Below are 12,265 nucleotides of genomic sequence, written 5' to 3'. Positions count from 1 at the left end.
CACAGTAGTGTGCAAAGATTGCATTGACAGTCAATTTCTAAGGAGATTTTAAAGACACGTGGTGGTAGCCCTGATTAGTAAACACTCTTGACGAGGGAGTTGCTATGGAGCAACAGTGTCGAAATACGGGCACGTGCTCATTTCATTTTAGAGGAATGCTGTTCCTGAAGCTGACTCTTCATCAACTTTTTCTAAAATTCTATTTTATTTATATTTTCTGGCAAGCACTCATCTCTGTTTACAATACAAGTACAGAATGATAGCTGAGGGGATGGATCATGTTGTGCGTCTCAATTACTTGACACGCAACTTGAGAGGAATAACTTTTTTTTTTCCAGGGACCAGCTCAAAGAATAGTTATATTTAATGTCAAAGCCTTACTCCCTCAATGATTTCATTTCTATGGTTGTTGTTGTTGTTGCTTTTGGGCCATGTCGATGCCCATTGAATTGACTCCACAGATCTGGCTAGACAAACATTTGTGTGTGCTCCAGCAATGTGATCCTGTTCAATAATTGGGTTCTCGAGGTAAAGATTGTAAGCATTTTAATGTAAGAGAGCGTTAACCAGAGTTTGAGTTGCTAGAAATGAGAAACTACAGTCTGGTAATGGTTCATTCAAATTGTTATGAAAATTACTTAAAAAACAATAAAAATAAAGTTTAAAAAAATCAAGCAAATAGAAAAACACAAGAATTTATGTAATTCGGTTTCTTACTTACGTTCACAGAGTGAAACTATTCTTATATTATTGAGCAATTAAAGTACAATAAATTGATCTCTATGGCTCTCCAAACCAACCCAAGATTCCTTGCACACTCTTTTTCAATAACCTTCCAAGAACACTCACCCAAACCACTCTAGCTCCACATAGAGCAAAAGACAGAGTTATAAAGTATCCTTTCTCTAAGACTCTCAAAGCACTACCTACAATTCTAAAGCTTAGAGATTCACTTTTATAGTATAAAAGTCTAAAGTAGAATGTTATTAGGATTCTATATGGAATAAGAAGTTTAAAACTATATAACTGCTTAATGTTGTACATAAACCAAAATTCTAATTAAATAAGATATAAAATTTTAGTCAACCTAAAACTCAACAAATCTCTTCCTTTGACTTGAATTCAAACTCCTTAAACTTCTTCCACCAGTCGCACCCAATTGTAACTTCTTAACTCCATCTACTTTTCAACACTTTGAACCACTCTCCAAGCACAAAACTTTTCAAAACAATTGATCTTTATAATTACCACGACTACACATACCGAATCAAGCATGGTCCAACACTCGATTCCACAAAACGGCCAATGCACCTGTGTAGCCATCAAGTCAATGGCACTAATTGACTTCGAAAAGGGACCTCGACGACCCTTCCAATTCACCATTAGCAAGATTTTTCGTCCTTTCACCATCGTTTACATCATGGGAACTTTCATCACCTCCTCGGTAAATGAAATCTCACTTTGGTAGCTACCATCTCCTGTGCACTGTTCCCATCCCTTCGAGGCCTCACATTTTAGACAATATAAGCCATTATACAAATTCCCCCTCATTAGGACCATGTCGCCTTGTGTGACTTTTACCACTCCATCACAAGCAGAATATCCATACCCTTTAGAGTCTAACAGGCTTAATGATATTAGAGTCTTACGCATCTCTAGGACATAGGCCACACCACCCAAAAAGTGCTTAACCCCATTAAACATTTTGAGTTTTACTATTCCAAGACACATGACTTTCACTATTGACTTATTACCTAGAGTCAAATTCCCAACCACCCCTTCTTGAAGTAAATCAAAACAATCCTTTTGATAACATACGTGAGTGGCAGAAATAGAATCTAAATACCAATCAGAATTTGTATCCATATTTTTTGAGATTGTAAGGACATCACAATCATCACCTTCAGCAATGAAAGCACACTCACTTTGTTATCGTTACTTTCATCCCCTTTTGTAGGACAATCCCTTTTAATATGTCTATACCCTTTGCATCGAAAGCACTGAATATTGTTGGATCTAGACTTGCCACCCTTAGATCCCTTATCGGTAGACTTCCTCCTACGAACCTCAGTTACCAATGCCAAGCCACTTGGATCTTTATCCCCTTCCTTACTTTTCTTTCGAGCATCAAGAGACATTAATGTTGTTTGTGCTTGTTCTAACGTTATTGTATCCATCCCACATATTAGAGATTCTACAAAACCTCATAGGAGTCTGGAAGCGAAGCTAGGAACAATAGTGCCTTGTCCTCTTCCTCCACCTTCACATCGAGCTTCTTCAACAGATCAATGATCTTGTCGAATTCATTCATATGCTTCATGAGGTCTCCATTCTCTTTCATCTTTAAGCGATGCAACTTTCGTTAGGTTACAACTTGTTAGAAAGACTTTTCGCCAAATAAATCTTCTTTAACTTTGCCCACAACCTTGGAGTAGAATCCTCATCAATAACATGGTTAAACACGTTATCTCTAATGAAAAGTCAAATAGTGCTCACACACGTTTGCTCCAACTTTACCCATTCAACATCCTTTATGTCATCTGGTTGCCCTTCCTCTTTTCCTAGCAAGGGGAGCATTAAACCTTGTTGTACAAGGAGATCTTTTATCTTTCTCTGCCAATGCGTGAAACTAGTCTTTCCATCAAACTTCTCAATTGAAAAATTTGTAGAATTAGTAACTTTTGACATCCTTGTTGAATCTTGAATTTTACTGAACTCGAAGCTCTGATACTAGTTTGTTATGAAAATTACCCAAGAAACAATAAAGATAAAACTTAGAGAAATCAAGCAAACAGAAAAACACAAGAATTTACGTGGTTCGGCCTCTTGCCTACGTCCACGGAGTGAAACTATTCTTATATTATTGAGAAATTAAAGTATAATAAATTGATCTTTATGGCTCCTCAAACCAACCCAAGATCCCTTGCACACTCTTTCTCAATAACCTCCTAAGAACACTCATTTAAATCACTCTAGCTCCACCTAGAGCAAAAGACAGAGTTACAAAGTGTCCTTTCTCTAAGACTTTCAAAGCACTACTTGTAATTCTAAAACCTAGAGATTCACTTTTATAGTATAAAAGTCTAAAGTAGAATGTGATTAGGACTCTATGTGGAATAAGAAGTTTAAAACTATACAACTGCTTAATGTTGTATATAAACCAAAATTCCAATCAAATAAGATATAGAATTCTAATCAACCTAAAACTCAACACAAACTTTAACAACTCTGGGAATCCTTAGATATATGATATTTAGCTTCCATATTATCAAACATGAAATGCAAGTTTATCTGATCCTTGAAACAAATCAGTTCATTACAAGAATTTCAATTCCAATGCTTTCCATGTTTTGTTACCAACTTTAATTTTCTCTCTCGATCAATTTCATTGGTCAGGAAAAAGTTGGTAGTTAGACTTGAACATAGTAATCCACTCAACTTCTCAAGGGACACCAATTCACAAAAGCCATTGCTAAATGATGACTTCATCTAAGGAAGAGTTCATGAAGCAAAGGAACAACATAACATGTTGAAAGATTCATAATCAGAAAGAAAAAAGGGAAGGATTGAAACGATGAAGTTGAATTATTGGAGAAGGAGAGCTTACATTATATTTTTAAATGCTTTTATTGGACCTTTCTATCAAACTTGACAAGAAAAAGTGCAAACCTAACTAAAAGGTAACTGACAGTTTGAGCAAACTTGAAATATTTCATGTTAAAATGTCTAGGCGATATCAGACAAGCATTTCACTCTGTGTTATTTTTACCAAAACAAAATCTGGCTTAAAATTTGCCCCTCTATTCAAGCATGGGCTATTAATCAGACCACCATACATTGGTATGTGGTCTTCCATTCAAGTTAGAAGAAGAGGTTGTTGATTTTCATTAACCTAATTTATGCACTATTTTGACCAAATTTTTCCTAATTGAAAATTTCTTATGCTAGTTTCCCTTGCATTCAGGCATTCAATAAAACCCTAACAGATCAGGATTAGGGGAAGTTTAATTATATGAAATTTGGTGATCATCTTAGATCAATGACTAATGATCTTTTCACTTTCTTTAGGATATTGATGTTTGTTCCACAACTTAGACCAACAAACTTTAAGCTGTTTATTTTCTCCAAATAGAGCATTCTCAATACTTTTCCACACTAGAGAATTGGTTAAAAATGGTCATTGGATGACATTGTTATTAGGAAGATAGCAAACACTGGAAGGAGTAGAATGTTGTTGCTGTTGCAAGTGGCGAGAATAGATACACAAGATTTGCTTTGAACACAAATGTGAAATCTTACCTTAAGTAAGAGAATAAGTTAAGAAAATCTCTAGGTGGGCATGCATGTTTCATGTTTTTAATACTTAAAACTAAGTTTTTAAACATAGAAAATTCATGTTTTATTGTATAAAGATGATTTACAAGGATTAATGTAAAAAGGAGTTCAAATAGACAAATTCTTGAGTTTATTTATACTTATTGGAATTTACCCATTGATAGATGTTCTTCATATTTTGATAGATACAACCTCAAAAAAGTTTTTAAGGAAATGAAAGAACATTTATCAATAGATAGCAACCTGAAAGCTTTTTAAGAAAACCCTGAAACCTATCTATCGATAAATGATCTTGATCTATCGATAAATAACGTTGTTTTTAAACAAAATAAAAAAGTAAAAACATATTTTCATACCCCACATTATAAATATGTCATTTTTTTAAAGATTTGTAGCCTTCAACCATTTTTACAATCTACTTTCTAAACCCTAAACTCTCTCAAACCCATTTTAACCCAAATCACCATTTTTGATGATTTTAAGCTCAATTTCGAGTTTTTATGAACAAAATGACATTTTTCAACTTTGAAATCTTGAAATTTGAATTTTCAGAACTAAAAATGTTGTCTTTGTGCCTAAATTTTTTTGTTGATTGCTAAAGTTCAAGATTTTGTGATTTTCCTTAGCATCAAAGCTTATCTAAGTAAAGAAGCTAAAGCTCAAGGTTTTGTGATATTCCTTAATATCAAAGGTTATGTAAGTAAGGATGAAAGTGTAGACACTATTTTTTTTCTTTTTATTTCTACTATTATTATTTTTTTAATTCTATTATTTATTTATTTGAGGAAATCGTGAGGAATAACCTTTCTTGATAAGGACATTTCAAAAATAACTATCAAAATAAATTTAACTATTTTTAGCCATATTTAGTAATGACTTAACAAAAATACCTTTGAAACTATTTCAAATAAATTAAAGCATTCATCACAATTTCTCTCCATTTGTGCTTTCGATTTCTCTCTCTCAACATCCCACTCTTTCTAATTTTATCGATTTCTCTCTTTGACATTCATCTACTATGCTCCCGATTTCTCTCTTCCTCACTTTCAGATTTCTCTTTCCAGCACTTTGAAGACACCAAACGATGGTTTTTAATGTGCTTGAGTGGATGGCTATTTGAAAAATATGATTTTTAGGTATTTTGGATAAAACTAAATAATAGAAATGATCACAGATGTTTGAAATAACTTTTAATTTGATCAATTCGGGATCTAGACACCAATAAACTCAAAATTTTAAAATTTATAAACCTAGGTTTTCAATAAATTTTTTTTTTCGATTGTTAGTCAAAATAGGTATTTTAGATAAGAAAACTTGTGTTTTGATTGATAAAAAGATGTTAGAAACACTTTAATCGGTGTCAAATTGTCAAAAAAATAAAAAGAAAAAAAGAAAGTTGAGAGGATTTGAAGTTTTGGTTTGTAAGTAATAACAACAATTTAGGCATTAACGTGTAACAAAATATTTTTGAACATGGTGTGTAACAACAGTATTTTTTCAACATGGCATGTTATAACAGTATTTGTTTTTCAACATGGCGTGTAACATGTTTTTGTACATGGTGTATAACAATAGTATTTATTTTAACATGACGTGTAACATGTTTTTTTACATGACGTGTAACAATAATATTTTTTTTAACATGATGTGTAACATATTTTTATACATGACGTGACATGTAACAATCTAACCATGATGTGTCATACGTTTTTGTACATGGTATGTAGTATATTTCTGTACATAATGTGTAACATCATGACGTATAATTTCATTAAGGATAATTTTATCCAACTTGGTTAAAAATAGTTAAAATTATAAAAGAGGCTATTTGAGAAATATCTTATTTTTAAGGGTTACTTTTTAAAATGTCCCTTTTTATTTTAATCTGATTATTATTACCATAGATTTTTTATTTGCTATTTTTTTCAATTTTACTTTATTTTCTTTTTTATTTGCAATTGGGTTTCCCTAGTTTTTAGGGATTTTGGGCTTTGCTTGGGACTGCATTAAGAGATTATTGAGCTTAAACAGCAAGCTCAGTGTCTGAGCCTATTAATGAAAATGGGCCTAATGCGATTAAAACTGAGCTAAAATGGATCAAACTAAGGAAATAGGATTGAATCAATAAACCAGGATTAAAGCCAATTAAGATAAAGAACTTCTTGGAAGCATGAAGAACAAAAATAAAATAAAACAAAAAAAGAGAAGAAAAGAAAAAGGAAAAATAGGGTGTGTTGTCACCCTTGTCGAGTCAAACGTAAACATGGCTTCATGATGCTAGCAAAAATAGGTGGCTGCATCCCTAGCATCGAATGGCAGCTATAAAGATACCATTTTCCCAAAATCAAAGCAAGGAAAATCCCTAGAAAAAAAAGTTCCCTAGTAGCAGCCACCAAAAACCTTAAAAACTCTTCTTGAGGAAACCTAGAAACATAGCAACCAGAAAAACCAAACAACCAAAAAATCCTATGTTTAAAAAGCCCTAGCAACTAAAAGCCGTAGAATCCTTTTACTGGCAGTTGAAAACCACAATCAAAAGCAAAAATAATATAAAGCAAAAAAAATGGAAAAGAAAAAGAAAGATAGGTAACAACAGGGGTTTTTAGGTAACAACAGGGGTTTTTCTTTCGGTGGAATTTTTTTGGTTATTGTTTAGGGGTATTCGACCAGCTGTAGAAACAATAATAAGAGATGGCTATCGATCGGCTTTGAGAGGGTTTGAAAGTTTGAAGGGCTAAGGTTTCATTTGAGAGAAACGAGAGATTTTGAGTAGAGAGAAAGAAGAGTGCCGTCGAGTAGAGAGAAAAAGTGAGGAGGGAAAATGAGGGAAGAGGGAGAAAAGAGGGCTTTTATACTTAAGGTTTAATGATTAATAAACGTTGTCGTTTTGGGGAAGGAAAGAAAAGCAAGTTTGAGCCTAAATAGAGTCATTTGAAGTGGCCTTTGAAACCCTAAACAGTGCATTTTGAAAGAGATTTGGTGGGCTAGTGCAGTAGTCCCGCTTTCTTCCTCACTAGTTGTCTTAGGGTAATCCTAGCCCAAGAAAGAAACAATCTTCTCTTTAATCCATTTGTGAAACTATTTGGGTTGAGCTTATTGGGCTGATTTATTTTATTTAAGTAGAAATTTGTTGCTACAAATATATGATTAATCCAAATAAGATGGAAAAATATTAAAAAAAAATTTATATAATGTTTTAGAGCAGAAAAAAATGAAAGAAAATAATAATAAATATAAAAGCACAAAATTATAAAAAGAGATATAGATAAATATTTGATAATAAAATAATAGATTTAGTTAGATAGAATAGGTATATATATAGAAAATAAGGAGAATATAGAGAAAAATTATATGATATTATGTTAAGAATTTCGACTTAAAAAAAACAGACCATTCCAAATAGACGATATATAAATGTTTAGGTTTAGATAGGTAAATACATAAAAAGAAAATAGATGGTAATAGGTTTAGGTAGAAAGTTATAAAAAAATAAATAAGAATTTAGTACTAAAAGAAAATAATTTAAATAAGAAAGAATAGGAAAATGCTTAGTTGTAGAGAAATGAGTTTAGATAGATGAAAAATATAACAAATAATGAAATATTTAGTTTTAAGAAAGGGTAGGCTAAGTAGAAAAAAATAGATTTAAAACTATATTTATTTGGTCATAAAAGATAAAATATACTAAAAAAATAGAAAAGGTATTTATTCATAGAAAGGAAGATTAAGTAAAATATACATGTATGTAATAATAGGGTGGAATACTTGATTATAAAAAATAGATGTAGGTAGAAAGTAGACATTTATATCCAAGTACTAAAAAAATAATAACAAAATGTATATTTGGGATCAACATTAATAGTTAGGGCAGTATATAAGTCTAGTCTAAAAATACTTCAATATTAATAATTATAGGAATAGTACATTATTGTACTGATGATAAAATGTTCATTTAAAGCACGAGAAGTCATAATTCCAAATGAACTTTTTTAGATAAAGGATTTCGATTAAGATCTCACCAGTATGATGGGAGGGTCTTAACTTTGAATCCTGATATTTGCAATTCTAAGTAAATGAAAAACCTATTAACCTAATTACTAACCAAACAAAATATAAAAACAAAGGAAACAAAAAATAATGAAAATATAAATAATAACAAATACAAGAGGGAATATATAAAGTATGTAGTTTTAAAATATAAGATTATATAAAATAAAGATTTCAAGATAATAAATAAATAAATAATGATAATAGAATTTTTAAAGATAGTAAGATTATAATAATAATAAATATCGAGAATAATCAATAGTGGACATAAGAGTTGGTAGTACGTCATGCATTATCATCGCATTTAAATGTCATGGCATATAGACCTTACGTGTGTGAGTCTAAGCTCCGATGATGGGATTTTTCGAAGAAGCTTGCGAAGGCGAGTTCCTTTCAAAAATTTCCTAGGTGAAAGGATACTTTTGGGTCCTACCAGTATGATGGAAGGGCTCAGAGAATGTCCTTAATAAAAGACTTTCGATCATGTTAAGGATTGCATTCATTAAAATATTGCATTTACTTGCGAACAACTATCTTGATGAGGAAATTTATTCGTTAAACTTGCGAAGGTGAGTTTTTCGGATAATTCTCTAAGTGAGAGAATATTCTCAGATCACACCAGAATGATGGCCGAATTCGAGAAATATCATCAATAAAAGGCTTTCATTTGGCATTATCTAGATTTTATGCCATGCATTTTATAATTGCATCATATGCACGTCACACTCGCAACACCGAATAAAATGTTTTAATTTGTTAATAAAATAAAAAATAAACTAAATAAATACTAATTAAGAAAATATAAGAATAGAATCAATGGTTTAGGCTATAGTAGGATAACATATGATTAAATGCTACCATTCATGGAACGGGCATCACGAGGGTACTAATCCTTTCTCCTACGTAATCGTACTTCTGAACCAAACTCTAAAAATTTATAGACCAGTTTATTATTCTTTAGACGGACCTAAAATCAATTTAGGACTCCGTCGAATAGAAAAATTTAGTAGGTGGCCAATTGCACCTAGATAAAAAAAATTGGTAACGACTCCTAAACTTTCTACATCTAGCGGTTAGGTTTTCAGACCTACATGTTACGACAAAAGGATTTATGGGCTCTTAAACATTTATTATGCTAGGTAGCAATGGATTTAAGCTAGAGAATTAGTTTTAGATGAATCTGACTAGTTTTGAAAATGCTTAGAATAGGTATTATGAAATTTTAAATCTAGATATTGATTGTTATGATTGTTGAATCTTAGGAATGGTTGAAACCTCTGAGAAAATCACCAAAGAAAGATTGTGATTAGAGTTAAAGGTTGAATCTCTAATTAGGTGAACGGATACATCTCTTCAAGTATTTTAATATTATAAAGAAGTATGATTTTTAATGCGATGATTTAGTGATGCATGAAGAAGCATTATTTGATGATGTCTTTCAAATGATTGAATGCAAGGGATTTCAATTGGCTTTGAATAAAAGATTTCAAAGGATTTAAATGCAAGTGATTTCTAAATTTGATTTGAAACTATATCCCTTTTAGATGATTGAACGCAAATGTTTTAAAAGTGTTTACGAATGTTCTATGTAAGTAAAAATATCCTACTATGTATTAATTTTCAACAAAGGGGAGATAAACCCGTTTAATGATTTTATTCAAATCTCATTTGATCACTCTGGCTTATGGGCTAGTGTGGGTGAATCAATATGCATTTAATGTTAAGATGGATGATATGATTTGCAATGATAAACATGATGTAGTATGAAAGGTTTGATAGATGCATGAGTTTCATTTATGAGATTATGACATAGATGCCATGAGTTGTATGTGTTGAGAATATCATGTATACTATGGGCTAAGTATGTGAATGATTTACTAGATTATGAAATGCATGCCATGAGATGTATGTCTTGAGATAATTATATACACTATGGGTTGAGCATGATGATGGTTAATGAAAATGTTACATGTTTATGATTTTAGCTAAGGATAGGAACTATCTTAAGCTTAAGAAATCTTATGACATTAGTTGGGATCGATCATTATTCTCTTGGGTTGGACCACTTGAAGATTGTGGATAATGTTGATGTGCCACTCACACAGTTATGCTGATCATTCATATGAGGTGAACCAGATGGTAATAAGGACTTTGTCCATTGTCCTTTTGAGTAAGGTGGGACCACAATCACACAGTGTGCTAGGAAACCCACTATTTGCCAAAATGGGATAGATCCACTCAGTTAGAAATGTTATGATGAATGAGGTTTATGAGCCTAAGTTATGATTGAACAAGTATTATTGATGTGTTTCATGTTTGAATGTTTAGATTGTGAGTGAATGATTATTGATTTGTTCACATTGGATTGTGGTGATAATCGCTTGGTTAGATAAAACCTTAACCTAGGGAATAGTCCCATAAGATAAAAAGACATATGGAATGATTGTGTGTAGAATTTTACTTAGAAAAGTGCGTTATAGGATTGATCTATCGATACTTGAAAGCCATCTATCAATAGATAGAAGGTAGATTCTACAAGAAGTATTCTATGTTCCATCTATCAATAGATTCCCTTTATCTATTGATAAATGCTTGACAAATATGAGTTTTTATGTGTGTTTCAAGGATTTTTCAAAGGCAAATGATTTTCTAAGAATTTTAGAAACTTGTTTTCCATGCAATGTTATTTAAAATGTATTTAAATACCATGTTTCATGAACTATATGGAAATCTTGAAAGGTTTGTGAACGGCAAGTGATTACAAGCTGTGCATGGCTATGAAAAACTCTCCCTCTTGGCTTTTCGCCTTCCTCGTATCCACTCAAAAAGTTTTGTTGATTCACACGTTGTTTTTCCCATTTATGTTTTGTAGATTAGTGATTAGTTTACTACTCGAGTCACAGATACAAGTTTTCGGTTTTTTGCCTTTGGTAAGTGTCTAGTAGTCATTATGCCTAAAGGGTCAATCATGTGCTACTGACAAGTCAATCTTTACTTTATGTTATGTTTTTATATTATGAGCATGTTTATGATGCTGTAGCTAATGATTGGCAATTACTTCATGAATGTTATGGATAAATATATAAAGGTGGCTCGAGAGCCTACATGGATATTTAGGGTGTTGATAAATGTTTATAAGATACTATGCATGGGATTATGGCAATCTAATGATGTATGAGATTATTGCACTTACATTGTTTATATTATGAAATTCTATAATAATGCAATGTTGCCTATGATTACATGTATGTGATTACAATGTACGTGCATGAATTATTGAATGTATGCTCCCACACAAGACTATGAATATTTAATAAATGAATGAAATGAGGCTTGTTTGGGCTTAACGGGCTTAAATCTGTCCGGGTTCATGCATAGGTCATATCTTACCACAAAATAAGATGTGACAACAAATCATGACAACGGGGGATGCTTTAGCATTACATTGGTGGCTTGTAATGGAATGGTACCATTCTTATCTGTGACCAGTAGTTCTGTATTTAAACTGTTGTCAAATTAAAAGAACACATGTCTAATATCTAGAAAAGGACATGAAACCGGCTTCCACCTTTCTGGCATCTTTGCAATAAGGTCAAATGCTCATTTTTAATTAAGAGGATATGCACGGAACCACTGGCTTGTCATACTCACCAGAAAAGCTTGTTTCTTGTTAATGATTTTTCCATAGACTAGTAAATATTACAATGGTTCATGCAGTGGTAAGATATACTTAAAACTGAGACTTAAGTTCAAGATCATAAAATTGGGGGCTGTATCTTATAATAAATTGAAATTTGACAAAGTTTATGATGATTAATTAGATTAAGTAACATTTTAGGCAAAAAATCAGATTAAGTAATGATTTTATTCATCAAAAGCCAAA

The sequence above is a fragment of the Theobroma umbraticum genome, unplaced genomic scaffold (genome assembly GCF_002168275.2).
Source record: "Theobroma umbraticum cultivar Fairchild unplaced genomic scaffold, ASM216827v3 scaffold_51.0, whole genome shotgun sequence".
NCBI lineage: Eukaryota > Viridiplantae > Streptophyta > Magnoliopsida > Malvales > Malvaceae > Theobroma > Theobroma umbraticum.
This window is presented reverse-complemented; position numbering follows the sequence as displayed.